The 16,372-nt window shown below is 41.1% G+C and overlaps 1 protein-coding gene across 6 annotated transcripts in view; it reads right to left on the reverse strand.

Annotated features, from left to right (window-relative positions):
- The window catches only part of MME (membrane metalloendopeptidase), a 124,262-nt gene that overhangs the window by 70,594 nt on the left and 37,296 nt on the right, over positions 1-16,372 (reverse strand). Inside the window, exon 1 of one of the 6 annotated variants that reach the window (XM_083363652.1) lies at positions 7,486-8,081. The exons of the other annotated variants lie outside the window; for them this stretch is intronic. The gene's annotated coding sequence lies outside the window, so the exon portion shown is untranslated. Of the gene's footprint in view, positions 1-7,485; positions 8,082-16,372 lie in introns of those variants that run through there. 6 annotated transcript variants of the gene reach the window in all.

The following is a 16,372-nucleotide window of genomic DNA, read 5'->3' on the forward strand; positions in this document are numbered from 1 at the left end:
GCCTCCAGGCAACGGGACATTTAATTTAATTTAATTTATTAATATTTCTATACCGCCCTTCTCCCGAAGGACTCAGGGCAGTGTACAGGGCAAGAATAAAACACAGAATTACAAAAGTTAAAAAGTAATTAAATACATGCCCATTAAAATACAGTTAATACATAATAAAAACCCCAATAAAATGACAATAAAAACCCCACCAATCCCCCCTCAGGCCAGGCTGGCTTGCTCGAACAAGTATGTTTTTAGGTCGCGGCGAAAGGAGCGAAGATCGGGTGCCGTCCAGAGCTCAACCGGTAACTGGTTCCATAGCTCCGGGGCGCCCACAGAGAAGGATCTCCCCCTGGGGGCCACCAGCCGACATTCTCTGACCGGTGGCACCCTGAGGAGGCCCTCTCTGTGGGAACGCACAGGGCGGAGGGAAGTAGATGCCGGCAGCAGGTGTTCCCTAAGGTACTCCGGACCCCTGCCATGTAGGGCTTTAAACACCATTACTAGTACCTTGAATCTCACCCGGAAGACAACTGGCAACCAATGCAGCTCACGGAGCAGAGGTGTGACATGGGAGTATCGGGAGACTCCCAACACAACTCTCGCGGCTGCATTCTGTACCAGTTGGAGCCTCCGGGTGGTCCTCAAGGGAAGCCCCATGTAGAGAGCATTGCAGTAGTCTAGACAAGAGGTCACGAGCGCGTGAGTGACCGTGCATAAATCATCCCGGCTTAGATAGGGACGCAACTGGCACACCAGGCGAACATGGGCGAAAGCCCCCCTAGTCACAGCCACTATGTGATCTTCCAAGGTGAGCCGTGAATCTAGGAGGACTCCCAAGTTGCGAGCCCATCACTTCGAGGGCATCACTGGGGTGGTTTGGGGTCGAAATGAAATGAAAAATTCCAAAGCCACGAATGATCTCACCCAGAGGCTTCATATAGATGTTAAACAGGAGAGGCGAGAGGACCGACCCCTGAGGAACTCCACAAATGATAGGGCTCGAGGTCAATCTCTGTCCCCCTGCCAACACCGACTGTGAATGTCCCAGGAGGTAGGAGGAGAACCACTGAAGAACTGTGCCTCCCACTCCCAATCCCCTGAGACGCTGCAGCAGGATACCATGGTCAATGGTATCAAAAGCCGCTGAGAGGTCTAATAGGACTAGGACAGAGGAACAACCCCTGTCCCGCGCCCTCCAGAGATCATTCACCAGGGCGACCAATGCCGTCTCCGTGCTGTGCCCAGGCCTGAAACCCGATTGGTACGGATCCAGATAGTCAGTTTCCTCCAGGACCGAAGGGAGATGATGCACCACCACATTCTCAACAACCTTAGCAAGAAAGCGAAGGTTGGAGACCGGATGAAAGTTGTTTAATACAGCTGGGTCCAAGGTAGGTTTCTTGAGGAGAGGTCTCACCACCGCTTCCTTCAAGACGGAGGGGAAACAACCTTCACTCAAGGAAGCAGATATCACCGCCTGGAGCCAGCCTCGTGTTCCCTCCCGAGCCGAATAAACCAGCCAGGAAGGGCACGGATCCAATAAACAAGTGGTGGAGCTCAGCTTCCTCATAATCCTGTCTACTTCCTTTGGAGTATATAATATATATAATATAACATATTACATCTGCAAAAGGATAATATAATGTATTATTTCTACAAAAGAATACTTTCAAACCATGTAGTCAAAAAGAAGAAGGAACAATTAAAAGAAACAGTGAAAATGGAGGGTGGTTTTGATGGATGTTTTTAAAACATTGTTTTGAAAGTGGGAGGAAAGAACCAAGCAACAATTAAAAATAATGAAATGATGTGGGATGATACTGAAATAATGGAATGCTGGAAAGAATGCTGCAGTTATTTGTTTAGGAATGACAGCATGCATTGAAAAGCAGAATTGAAATAAATGTTGTCTATTAGATTTAAATTATGGAATGTTTTGGTGACTATGAAATTGAAGGTTGGTTGATGATTATGATAGGAATATATTATGGATATAAAATATGTATGAAAATAAATTCAAACTTAGTGGTTGAACATTGCGTAAAACTAGAATGTATGGTGTGTAGTTATTCAATGCAAATGATGATTTAATGCATCATAAAGTATGTTTATGATGTCATTTGGATGTGCTCATTGGAGATATATGAAGCACTGTATGGATATGGTAAAAAGATAGTTTGCAAGAAGAGAAAGTTATGGTAAAGTATACTAAATGGTATTGGTATTTATTGGGTTTTTCCCCCTCAACTCATTCCTTACTTTCTTTGGTTTACTAATTCTTACTCATATTTCACATTACATTGATTACTCCAAATGAGAATAGTCACGCAAACATAGCCAAAAATGTATTTATATTTTAAGAATTCATCTGACTTTTAAAAGGATTAGACAAATCCAAATATGTACTGCAATAAATGGCTTATAATATTGCTATATATCAGCTTACTTGAAGTCATAAATCTATAAAGAGCAGTAACTGGGCCAAAGAAATATGGCAGAACAGGGCTGATATATTGTTTGTAGACTACTTCTGACCATCCACCACAAGAAATGGGATACTGAATCATATTTATCTTTGGTTCTTCTTAAATTTTTATTATTAGCTGTTTACTAATATATAATATTAAATGTTACCTTTTTAAAAAAAAGTGGGTACTTCAGCAAAGCATAACCTAATGATGATGATGGTGATAGAATCAGTGTATTGGTTTAATTTTTAATTCATACACAGTGCAGCTAATAAGTTTCAGACACAAACAAAAATAAAATGGTACTAATATAAGTTGAAATAGAGTGAATACTAAAACCAGCAAAGAAGTGAAAAGAATTGGTGCTGTACTGTTTGTCCTGTGGTTATTCCTGGGTATCATTCTCACTTAACATGATATGTGCATGAAGCTAATTTTGGTTTATCCATATACCATGGACAAATTAGGCTTAGTATGAAATATTAGCCTGGATGGGAAAACATTTAATCCAGGTAGGAAGTTTCAAATTTCTGTTTAGCCGTGAAACTCACATGAAACTCACATGATTATGGTAATGTGAAAGAATTTGCCTAACATAACGACACAGTTGAAATACGATGTAGCCTCCTACTTATGAATAACATAAATATCTGCCTAAAGCCTACATAAGGTTATTAGTTCACCATTCCTCTCTGGAAGAATATATGAAGGAAGAATATTGTTGGAGTAAAATCTATAGAACTGAGTTTGTAAATTGGGTTCAGGTAGCAAAGTAACTGTTCTTTTTTCTTTAGGAACTTATATGATCAGAAAAAAACATTTCTCCTACTAATTGATGGTGGAAAGCAGATTTCATGAAAATTCAAGACAAATTCAAAAACAGCAATCTTTGATGACAGTATAGAAAGCTAAACTAAGATAACTTTACTTCGGATCTATTTTTATCAGCATGCAGTATAAACAGTGATAATGTATTTTTCAAGGTTTTCTGTAAGAGTTATTGAGATAATATGTTTTGTTTATTTTACATGCTGCTATAGTATTCTATTGAATTAATTTCAATATTTTAGTTAAAGTGTTCATGAAAACACTAAATATAATTTATAACTGTTGTAACAAAGGAACATAATGCTCTAGCAGTAACTGTTAAAAGCAAAATGTCACCTTTTTTGTTTTCTTTGCTGAATTATATGAAATAACGAAGATCCCAAAATAAAGAAAAGTTTTAAACCAGGACTGGGGAGACACAATGAAAGGTCTGATTGTGGTACTTTCTGGGTGACTTTGGGCTAATCATTTTCTATCAGCTCAACCTTTTTCACCTATCTGTTGAGAGAATAAATTGAGGAATGGCTTTATGTATGCTACCTTGAGCTCTTTAAAGGAAAGATAGGATATAAAGATAGGAATAAAGCAGACAAACTTACTAACAAATAAGCTAATAAATGTACTCTTCATTTTCAACTCAGCAAGATTAGCATTTCTGACATATGAAACCCTGTCTTCCTTCCCAAGATCAGAGGAAATTTCTTTAATTTATTAAACAAGTTATATATTTTGGCCTGGTTTAAAAGTACCTACTTTAAAGTATCTGAATTAATATTTTACTGTAAACATATAGATGAATACTTTCAGAAATAACCTTACCCATCTTGTTCACATAAGTAAACAGCTAATATGAAAAGAATCTTCAAATGTAGTAGGTTCATTGTCAAAATTAGAAAATGGTTCATTTTCTTAATATGGTAAAATGCTTTCCTAAGCTACAATTTACGGTATTAGCAAATCAAGAATGATCTCCCTTGACATGCAAATGTGCTTTGTGAAGTCAGCACATCTTTCCTAAAGGAGTTAGCCTTTATATTGCTGCCTGAATATTTCTATAGAAAACCTATGATCAGTTCTTATCAAAGAAAACTAATGAAGTCTGCAATACTTAGGGTATGTCCTAGTATATGTCACTTTGTAAGTTCATTGCATGCACTACAAAGCCTGAGAATTAAAGTAGAGAAGCCAGTATTCTGGTAAAATAGTTCATTTCTATTTCTCCTAATATCTTCTCCCTTTGCCTTCTGAAAGCATAGAGGAAACAAACACTTGTGATTTTGTCAGATCAAGAAACTGGGAAGCAGCAATGGGAATAAACGTATTTTCTTTTTCTAATTGTGTGGCTTCTCCATATTGTTCTTAAAAATACTGTGTATCAAAGGTACCAGAACAATGGTATTTTATTTGTTTGTTTGGTTATTAAATTTATATGCCACTCATCTCACCAAAGGTGACTTTAGGCAACTTACAATCATTCAATAAAAAATATCATTTTAACTCATATAGGAATGCAGATCAATAGGAATGACCACACTGAAACAAATGCAGCCTATTGAGTGATTCCAAATATCACAATACTTATCCCCAATAATAAACCATAAGAAGAATGTTTAAAGCACATTTCCTTCTCAAAACAACCACTGAGTTTATCCTGAAGAAGATCCATCTATCTTAAAAATGTTATAGTCAATACACTCAGTCTAGCAACAGGTATGGCTGATAGGAAGAACCAATTGCTACATTATTTAGTTAGGATATCCTGCCTGCCTCCATTATTCAGCGAGAAGAAAGAGCCTTTGTACAACTGAATTGTGTAAGCTTTGTGCACAGTACAGCAGATTACACATTTAAGAAGGGCAAAACAGCATCAGCAACAGAAAAGAATAAGATGTTCACAAATTTGAAACTTTAACAATGGCAATTTCATCTGAATACTTGTGGAGGGCAGGCTAAAATGTGTGAGATATGCATCTCGAGGACATTAATTAACTAAACATAAATTGCCCCTAACAACTTCTTTTATATCAAAAGGCATAAGACGCATCTCACAGTAGTCCATGAAGGGCAGAGTATTTCAGTTTTGTTTCAGAGATAAGGACTGGGCGGTAAAGTGTGCCTTGAAAGTAAACTGACATAGCAGATATGAACCTTATTTTAACACATCAAAGGCACTCCTGAATCCTAACAGACACATCAGATGTACGGTTCCAAGCAGAAAAAAACCATGAGGTGAGTTAGAACGGTTCCAAGCAGAAAAAAAACATGAGGTGAGTTAGAAGTGTAACAGGTTTAAGTTGCTCTTTGTGGCCTAACTGATTTATCAAAGAGGAAGCTATAGCAACCCTATTCTAATTCACATCTTTCAGTTTAAATGCACAGGAGCTCATCCTGGACCTAAAGTGTAAACACTGATTAAAAGTAATAACCACTGAGAAGAGACCTGTGAATTATGAATCCTTAGAAGAAACAGTTTACTGTCACATTCATTAAAAGAAGCGTATTCTTCCAAGAAATGTACTGCTTTCTTAAGATCGCAAAAAAAAATATATTACTGTTTGGACTCTTATGTGATTTATAAATAAGAAAACAATTTATATTGGTTTTTATATACACATTCATCACACTTCCAGAATAGGATTGTCTGAATAGGATCATCTGCTAAATTATTCAGTGATGAAAAGGTAATTGCTACAAGAATTTTGGGCAATCAATCCTTCAGATACTACTAGAACAGCCCCAGCTAGCATAATCGATGGTGAAGATGCAGGAAGTTGTAGTTTGGCAACATCTGGATGGCCACAGGCTTCCCATTCCCATAAAAGCTATTGCACATGGTTATATTGAATTGTTATTTATTAGATGAAGAACCTCACTTTTTGGTAAAAGCTCAAAGTTGCTTGCATGGGGATCTCCACAACTCCTCCAGTTGTGGCCATTTTTACTGTGCCAGAATCCCAGTTCTCTCTCTCTTTCTTTTAACTGGGATGGGGGGTACAGTTCCCATTATCCCCAATAGCAGCACTAGTATGGGAATTAAACACCCACTATTAATTGGATCTTAAGCAGAGATCATCTATTTTTTTAAAAAAACCAACCATAGCAAGATTCCCCCTCTCTTCAAATTATCCCTTTGTACGTAGCAGTTTCAAGAAAGGCATGACATATTTACCAAAAGTTGATATAAAGATTGCAGGGGTGATACTTTAATCTTAATGCATGACCTATGACAGGCATACACATGGGATACCAAACACCACCTTTCTTATTTCTGGAAGGCTTGAAAAGTCTTTGCTAAGTTTGTTGAGGTAAGGAGGAAGTTTTTGTTGAGGTAAGGAGGAAGTTTTTGAACGCATAGTGTTATTTGAGCTGCTGCATTAGGAAGTGAGAGCTCATCCACTTATATGGACTCCCTGGGAGTTAAACAGCAATCACATTGTTCCAAAACTCAATGATAGCTTGCAAGTCCAGGACAATGGGGACCAGGCAACCAAACATAATGTGCACAGAAATAAAACCATGTGTCAAGCAAGTAATGCGGCAATAACCTATATATTTCATATTAGGAACACTTTAAATCCAGGGGGGAAAGGTGCTTTTCTTGCATTAGCCATACAAGAAAAGGAAGAAGCTTTTAGGATGTTTTTTTTCTAGAAAGGTTTTAGTATCTCATTTTCTATTGGAAAGCCTTTCCTCTCTTCCTCTTTTCTCGAGCTAAATTCAACGAAACAAAGTTTAGACATGGAATTTATACACTAAAATAAAAACGGTTGAGGAAAGGTTTGGGGCTGTTGTAAAAGGCAATGTTTTTTTTCCTCTGGCCGTGGTTCCCGCAGCTTCCCTTTCACCAAGTCCTTTAACAGAAACTTGGGTTCAGAGGTGATGGCGATGAGGGGGAGGGGGGGCGGGGCGGAGCGGGAGGGAGGGAGTGAACTCTGCACACGCTCAGGACTTTTTTGCATGCTCGTCATCATTATCAAGAGATAATCAAAGGAAAAGTGACATACCCCAACCCCTGCTCTGCTGCCTTTCCCTGCAGTTCACACCTCTGTCCTCTGGCATTGTGCCTTTAAAGTCTCCCCGCTCCCCCCCCACCGCCCCGTTGCTCCAGATCTCACCACCTCCTCGGTTCTCCCTCTTGCTTCCTTACTCCGAATCCTACTTCTGCACTCCCCGCCCGCCCGGTACCTCGACTTACCAAGCTGTTCTTCGGAAAAGTTCGGAGGCGATGTAAATGCATACATCACCGACCAATGAAAAGAGCCGAGAGAAGCCGCCGTGGGAGCTCCAGGCGCTGAGAAGCCGCCGGTCGGGAGGCTCCGGGGAAGCGTCGGCGCGGCGCGGCGCGGCGCTCCGGCGAGCTTGGCCGGTGGGCGGGCGGGGATTGCTCCGCTCCAGGGGTTCCCCCGGGACCGGGCTTAGGCTGCTCGTCTTGCCAGGAACCGAAGCATCCTCTAAACCCGCGGGGTCGCTCGCTTACTCGCTCGCTTCCCGTGACAGCCGCTGATCGGGAGAAAGAGCGGGCGAGGAGTGGGCTTGCTTGCAACCGCCACAGCGGAGGGGCAGAGGCTGAGCGGGTCGCGGCTTTGCACGCCCGCCTCCCGCCAAAGGGACTCTCAAGATCTCCTCTGGTGCCCGGCTCCTCGGAGGCGTGCGGGCAATTCTGGGGGCCGCAGAAGGGAACTCCTCCTAACCAAAGCGCGGAGTCTTCGCCCTCCCCCTAACAAGGACAACCCCACAGGGCAAACTCCGGAGGGAGGGGAAAGACTTGGGCAACTCTCCCCTGAGAAATTAGGCAGCCACACCAAAGAGAAGGAATTGTCCTGGGAGGACACGATGGGGCCAAGCTTAATCATCCTATCCTGAGAATCGGCAGCTCTACCCATCCACCTTCCTCCCTTTTTTGGCTGATAGTTTAGGAAATACAGGCGCTCAATAACTGCCCTGCCAAGTCTTCCTCAACCCAAACTTTTCCAGATGTCTTCTGGACCACATCTCCCACCGCTATCAGATGCCTGTATGGATAACCCCTGAGAGCTGAAGGTGGGCAAGGAGAGTACATCCCACAAACAATAGTGAACTGGATTCACAGATGGCTATAAATCAGATCCATCTTTTTCATTCAAGGTAGAAATAAATGCATAAAAATACAGTCTCAAAAATTATTTCTGTAGCTTGGATTTCCTTGACTGTCAAGGAGGAGCAACAGAGAGTAGAAGAAATTAGAATTTGTTTCCAAGCCTTTTCAAGGGTGCTTCCAGCCTTTCAAGGTAGACTAGGTCAAAGAATAAAAGCAACAGAGATTCTGGGGATGGTCTTTATTGTAACAGATAGAATAAACCAATTTATACCAGTTAGAATCAAGGCAGGATTGACAGAATCTTTTTTTTTTCACTTTCTCAAGACTGAGTTACCTCTTCTCTTTGCTTAACACTTCATTGCTTCTTTCTCAAAGCCAGAGCTACGTCCTTTCACAAGTGCCTTTGCCCTATGTCCTTCCAAACTTGAAAGCTGAAGAAACTTCTATTGGCCCAAATCTTGCTGCCCCATAACTGGATTTTACTACACGTCTAGAATCTAATCATGGTTTGTTGCTATATTGCACAACCTTGACTGTCAAGGCACTGACTGGTGGTTGCTTCTGTGTGAAATTCAGAGATCACAAGCCTGGTGGAAAAAACACTATTAATTGCTGTGTACAGACACTCTGTCCAATATTCGTCTCCTCCCAAATTTGACTTAACACCCTGACAATTGTTACATGGCAGCAAAAAGTTCATCTGTCTCTAGTGCAATGTACTGGTCACTTGGTTTATGCTACCTCAATGTAGCTACTGTGTTAGGCTTTGAGGATTTGGCAATGTAGGAGAGTCAGGTTAAACTGTGGATGCTCTCAAGTATATTCTGAAAATGTTTCTAGGATGACTATTGAATTGTCCACTGGTCAGCCTATGAACCATTAAGAAAACATCATTCGGCAAAGGGTTAGAGTTTTGCATCTCTTGGCTACTGTCTTGTGGTCATTTGGATGTATGCAGCTGAACCACTGGAAAAGTGTTATTGAAGAGTTTGAGAAATGAATTCAGCTGTGTTAATATTGGTAAAATAATAGACACCAAATTGGTTATGGAAACTGGGTTTCTGGCCTCTCTCCAGAATAATGACAAACATACAAGAATGCCACATAGTCACCATCCACCCCTAATGCATTCAGAAAGCTCCCTCAGGCTGCCTGCTTCATAGCATACCCTGAATTGAAATGGTGTTCAAAAGCAGGAGTGCTATATATGCACTGTACGTGCATCAGGTGGTTTAGGTTGCATGACTCTTGGTCAAGGCAGCACCTGTTACATTTGAGGAACCATCTAAAACAGAGATAGTGAGCTCCAAGTCCCCTTAATCTAGTCATGTCATCCAATGGGAGCACACTTTCTCTTTTGCAGTGCCTGTGGTCAAGAATAGCGGATATCTGCATGGCTCTGAATATGTTCAAAAAAGCACTGGAAACTTGGTTGTTCTCCAGGCCTTGGGTTAGGATGGTATGAAGACACTAAAATTTTATCTAGTTATGTATCTTCTTTCTTCTAGATGCACATGGTTAGTGTGCCTGTTGTTTTACTACTTTCTTGAATTTCATGCTGTATGTTGCAGTACTGAGTATCTTCTAAACTGAATAACGAATAAACAAACCACTTTACGATCAATTGGTCAACTAACCTGTAAGGGAAAAATATATACGTACATAACAAAAGTAGTGACAGAAGCTGGCATTCCAAACTCCATCACAGCCAAAACAGCACTGCAAAACACTTAGAGCCTAGAGACCATACACAAGGGCAATTCCTAAAGAAGACCTGCTGGACCAATTTCACTTGCCAATCTCCTCTGAGACTTCACAGGCCACCTCCTCCACACTCTGTCCATACACTAGACTGGATACAAGGGCTACTTTGTGTTAGCAAAATATGGAAAATACTATGCATACACCAAAACATTCAAAACCATCTTCAGGCTGCCTTAGCAGGTGCAGGAGATTGACAATAAAATAATTCTATAATATTCTATAAATAAAATGGAAAAATTCTGATATCCTCAACAAATGGTAAATGATGTCTTCATATCTGGTGAAGGAGTCAGAGTACTCAGTGGAAAGGCTAGTCCAGGTTTTATAAAATATTAAAGAAAGATGGAGAGAGAGTTGCATTAAATGAAGTCACAAAGGATCTTACCCATAAATTCAGCTGGAGCTATGCAAAGATCGTACCAACACAGCTTCTTCAGTGCAAATGTTGGCCTTCAGTGTAGTGATCTCTTTTCTTTAAAATATTGGGGGGTTGGGTAGGCGGGAGTCTTCACCTGAACCCAGGAAATGATTTTCAGGAAGAACCACATACTTTGTGAGCTATAAAGCATTGTTTATGTCACAATCTGGGCTTTCTTATTTTTATTTTATGACCTCTTAATTCAGCTGCTCAGTATTTGCTCCTCCCTGTATCGATGTGTTTATATAGTACATATCTATTTATCTGTTCATTTGTTTCACACCCTAGATTTCTCCTGTACCAAGCCTTCAAAGACTTAATAGATTTTTTTAAAAATAATAATAAGCAAAAGTACAAATGAAATGAATGATAAAATGCCAAATAACAATGAACAATCTTGTCAAAAAAAAAAACTTCACCAAAACCTACTCCCTGAGAGAGTGGGGTCTATATGGGTAATCCTTGACTTACAACAGCTCATTTAGTGACCATTTGAAATTGTTGTTGTTGTCAGTTGCGAAGTCATGTCCGACCCATCGCGACCCCATGGATAACGTTCCTCCAGGCCTTCCTGTCCTCTACCATCTTCTGGAGTCCATTTAGGCTCACGCCTACTGCTTCAGTGACTCCATCCAGCCACCTCATTCTCTGTCGTCCCCTTCTTCTATTGCCCTCAACCTTTCCCAGCATTAGGCTCTTCTTCCTTCTCATTAGGTGGCCAAAGTATTTGAGTTTCAACTTCAGGATCTGGCCTTCTAAAGAGCAGTCAGGGTTGATCTCCTCTAGGACTGATTGGTTTGATCACCTTGCAGTCCAGGGGACTCGCAGGAGTCTTCTCCAGCACCATAGTTCAAAGGCCTCAATTCTTTGGCACTCAACCTTTCTTATGGTCCAACTTTCACAGCCATACATTGCAACTGGAAAGACAATAGCCTTGACTATACGCACTTTTGTTGACAGGGTGATGTCTCTGCTTTTTAGTGTGCTGTCTAGATTTGCCATGGCTTTCCTCCCCAGGAGCAAGTGTCTTTTAATTTCTTGGCTGCAGTCCCCATCTGTGGTGATCTTGGAGTCCAAGAAAACAAAATCAGTCACTACCTCATTTCTTCCCCATCTATTTGCCAGGAATTGAGAGGGATAGATGCCATGATCTTGGTTTTCTTAATGTTTAGTTTCAACCCAACTTTTGCACTCTCCTTCTTCACTCGCAACAAGAGGCTCTTTAGTTCCTCTTCACTTTCTGCTATTTGAAATTACAACAGCACAAAAAAGTGAGTTATGACCATTTTTCACACTGTTGCAGATCCCCATGGTCATGTGATTTATATTCGGAGCTTGACAGCTGACACACTTATGACAGTTGCAGTGACCCAGAGTCAGTTGATCCCCCTTTGCACCCTTCTCACAAGCAAAGTCAATAGGGAATCTAGATTCACTTAACAACTGTGTTACTAATTTAATAACTGCAGTGATTCTCTTAATCTTTCAAAAATCCTGTAGCACCAGGAAAATACCTGAGGATTGGAAAAGGGCTGATGTGGTTCCCATCTTCAAGAAAGGAGGAAAAAAAACCCCATAGCCAGGAAACTACAGACCAATCAGTCTAACATCAATACCTGGGAAGACCCTGGAAAAGATAATCAAAAAACACATCTGCAAACAACTAGAAGCAAACAAAGGTATAACTAGTAGCCAGCACAGGTTTGTTAAAAACAGATCATGCCAAACCAACCTTATTTCATTCTTTGATAAAGTGACTAAACTAATAGACCAGTGAAATACTGTGGACATAGTATACTTAGACTTCAGTAAGACAATGGATAAGGTAAGGCACAACCTAGTCCTTGCTAAGCTAGAAAAAGATGGAATAGACAACATCACTACCAGATGGATCTGTAGCTGGCTGGCAAACCATACTCAATGAGTAGTCCTCAACAGCACTATATCCATATGGAGAGAAGTAAGCAGTGGGGTACCACAAGGTTCTGTCTTAGGCCCAGTACTCTTCAATATCTTCATAAATGACTTAGATGAGGAAATTGAAGGGGAACTCATCAAATTTGCAGATGACACCAAACAGGCAGGAGTAGCCAACACCTCAGAAGACAAACTCAAGATCCAAAAAGATTTTGACAAACTTGAACAATGGGCCCTATCCAACAAAATGAGTTTCAGTGTGGAGAAAATCAAAGTTTTACATTTAGACAGGAAAAATCAAAATTACAAGTACAGACTGGGCAAGACATGGCTTAAAAACAGTAACTTTGAGAGGGACCTTGGAGTCCTAGTGGGCGATCACTTGAGCATGAACCAGCAGTGTGCAGCAGCAGCCAAAAAAGCTAATACAATCCTGGGTTGTATAAACAGAGGCATAGAATCAAGTTCACACAAAGTATTAGTACTGCTTTATAGAATTCTGGTAAGACCACACCTGGAATACTGCAGCCAATTTTGGTCACCATATCACAAAAAAGATGTTGAGTATTTGGAAAAAATTCAGAGAAGAGCAACTAAGATGATCAAAGGCCTGGAGACTAAAACATATGAAGAAAGGCTGCAGGACTTGGGTTTGGCTATGTTGTGATTCAGGGTCAGCCTGTGGGTTCGGCAGTTGGGTCGGACGATTCAGAGGAGGAGGAGGGGGATGTTGGAGAGCTTGCTGGGGATAGTATTGAGGCTCCACACAGCCCTCAGCCAGGCCCCTCCCATCTGGTTACGATGCAGACCCAGCTGTGTGAGCCTGACAGCGTGGATGAAGATGACCCACAGCTGGCCCTGTTCAAGGACGCCCGACGCAGGAGGCAGTCAAGCAGGAGTAAACAGAGGAAGGCAATGGGGCACCTCAGAAGGAGGTAGAGAGAAGCCACACCCTGAACTGTTTAAAAGGGGAATGTGTGGGAGGGCTGGTTTGCTGAAGGCAACCGCTTGAATAGCTCCTGTTTCATGGTTCGTGTCTTGTTTTGCTCTGTTTGCTTTTGTGTCCATAAATTTGGCAGGCTTAGTTCCAGCCTCTTGCCTTCTTGTAAAGGGGTTGTCCCTGCCTTATCTGCAGGGCCGGTAGTAGGCTGGTACAGAACAGGCTAGTCTAAAGAAAAGGAGAAACAGAGGAGACATGATAGCAGTATTCCAGTATTTGAGGGGCTGCCACGTTATTCTCCAAAGCACCAGAGTCTGGGACAAGAAACAATGATTGGAAACTGAACAAAGACAGAAGCAACCTAGAATTAAGAAGAAACTTCTGGACAGTGAGGACAATTAAACTGTGGAACAGCTTGCCTCCAGAAATTGTGGGCGCTCCATTATTGGAGATTTTTAAGAAGAGGCTCGACAGTCACTGTCTAAATTTTGGGCTCAACTGTGGTCATAAATTGAGGACTACCTATATACAGTTCTTAAGACAGTACATTCTCCTGCCTAAGGGGCTGCCCCAAAGAAGAGGGGGGGGGGTCAACCTATTCCCCAAAGCACCTGAAGGCAGAACAAGTGTCAAGGTTCTGACAGATGAGTTCTTCAAATGACTCTGAGGCATTGTTTACCTTAAAAGTCTTTTATTAGAGCCCTAAAACATCCTTGCTAGGAGAAGCTGGAATCTGAATTCCCCTCCCCTTAGCACAATATGTTAAACACAATTCTCCTCCTTTTCACTGCTGTTATAAATCACATTCTCCAATTAGTTTGAAGGGTCAGTTTTCCCTTCTGTTAGACAACCCGCCAAATTCTTATCTTCTCTTATTTAGAGACAGCCTCGAGACACATTCTTCCTCCCCTTCCCCCCAGCAATAACTGATTATAGCTTTTAAAGTAACACATAAGTTTAAATATGAAATAGCTGCTTCTTCATCTTTTGTCAAAGCAAGAACATTCGATGTTAGCAGCATTGACAACAAGAAGCAATGGATGGAAACTAATCAAGGAGAGAATTAACTTAGAACTAAGGAGAAATTTCCTGACAGTTGAAACAATTATTCAGTTGCCTCCAGAAATTGTGGGTGCTCCATCACTGGAGGTTTTTAAGAAGAGATTGGACAACCATTTGTCTGAAGTGGTATAGGATTTCCTGCCTGAGAAAGGGGTTGGGCTAAACAAGGTCCATTCCAACTCTGTTATTCTGCTGCTCTGTTATTCTGTCTATTACAAAAACATAAGGACATGATAGCTTTGCTGTTCTCGGCCAAGTCCATCTTAGCTGAGTATTTTCATTTTTTGCAAGGACCAACCAAGATCCTCTGGGTACTTGCAGGCAAAAGGGGGTGTACATTTCCCTTTTGCTTTTGTTCCTCTGCAAGTTGTATTTGGAGGCATGCTGCTCCCAATCCAGAGATAATACTGAGTCTCAAGCATAATAGCCCCTGGCTGATCTGGCTTATCCAATCCTCTTATAAGATACAACGACCAATTGGCAGGATGGCGATCTTTTTTTTTGGTGGGGGGAGCATTTTTAAAAGAACCCATCCAGCAGAACCTAACAATCCAAAAGATTTGTAAAGAGAGAGGTTCCAGTCTTTAAGCCATTTAAAGATTTAAAGTCAATATCAAAAGTTCAGTTTGTGCCACGAAGAAATTGGCAACCAGGAGGTATCTTTCCATACAACCTTCATATAAACACTATCGTTTGGCTGCTGCACTTTTTTACCACTATTCCTTCCAGATGTTTTTCAAGGATAGCCCCTCAAAGTACTTTGCAATAAGTAATAGCAGCTTTAAACATAAAATGTACTCTTTCTAGTCTTAGTTGACCTGGGTGTTTTCAATAACATTGGCCATTATATTTTTATGAACACTGTGTGCAGGTTAGGGGCACTGCCTTGCAAAGGTTCTGTTCATTGCTATATGGTCAGGATTAGTCAGTGTCAGTGGAGGAGAAACTGGTCCAATGGTATTTCTCTGGGGACTTCTATAGCAACTTCTAGATTAAGCACGAGATACTGTAGAAATCTTGACCCAGTATCTAGATAATGTGGGTGTCTGGATGAGGCACAGACTAATGCTGATTTGTAACAAAATGGAATCACTGCTTGTTCAGAAACCATATGATTCTCTGCCGTTCCAGTTCTAACTCTGGACTGAATCTGACTGTCTCTCTGTCTATAATTTGGTTGACCTTCTGGACTCAGGACAACTGTTGTATTCACAGGTGGAAGCCACAACTAAGTTATGAGAAGTGCATTTGCCCATCTGTCATGACAAAAAAAATCACACAAGGCTCTTTCACCTTCTACCTGAACAGAAAGCTAAATCCAATATATGTCCTGCTCTCTGCATGGTGCCTATAGAGAGCCATGGTGACAGCCTTGAAGAAACTATTTAGAAACTGTTACAAAAACAAAATGTGAAGAAACATGATTGGAGCTCAGCAGAATGGAACCTATTTGGAAAAAAAACTTAGGCTGGCTCCTCCTGGATACATTAGACAGCAGGAGGAAGGGAAGGGAAAAGGCAAACAAACTTGCAAGATTCTGCTGCTATAGTATAACTCAATCAAGTATATTCCTAGTCTTTTTGTGTAGTCTGTTTCCTGATCTGGACCACCTTAAAGGGCTAACTTGACTAGATACCAACTGGGATAGAGATGTTTCTGATTGGGCAACCTCAGTATAGACAGTGAAATCCCACAGGATAGATCTGGACAGACTTGAAAACTGGGCGCTATCTAACAAAATGAAATTCAATGATGAAAAAAGTAAGGTTCTACATTTAGGCCAGAAAAACCAAATGTACAGGTATAGTATAGGAGGTACCTTGCTCAATAATAGTAAGAGGGATCTCAGAGTCCTAGTGGACAATCACTTAAATACAAGCCAGCAGTGTGATGCTGCTGTCAAA

The sequence above is a fragment of the Vipera ursinii genome (genome assembly GCF_947247035.1).
Source record: "Vipera ursinii genome assembly, chromosome: 5".
NCBI lineage: Eukaryota > Metazoa > Chordata > Lepidosauria > Squamata > Viperidae > Vipera > Vipera ursinii.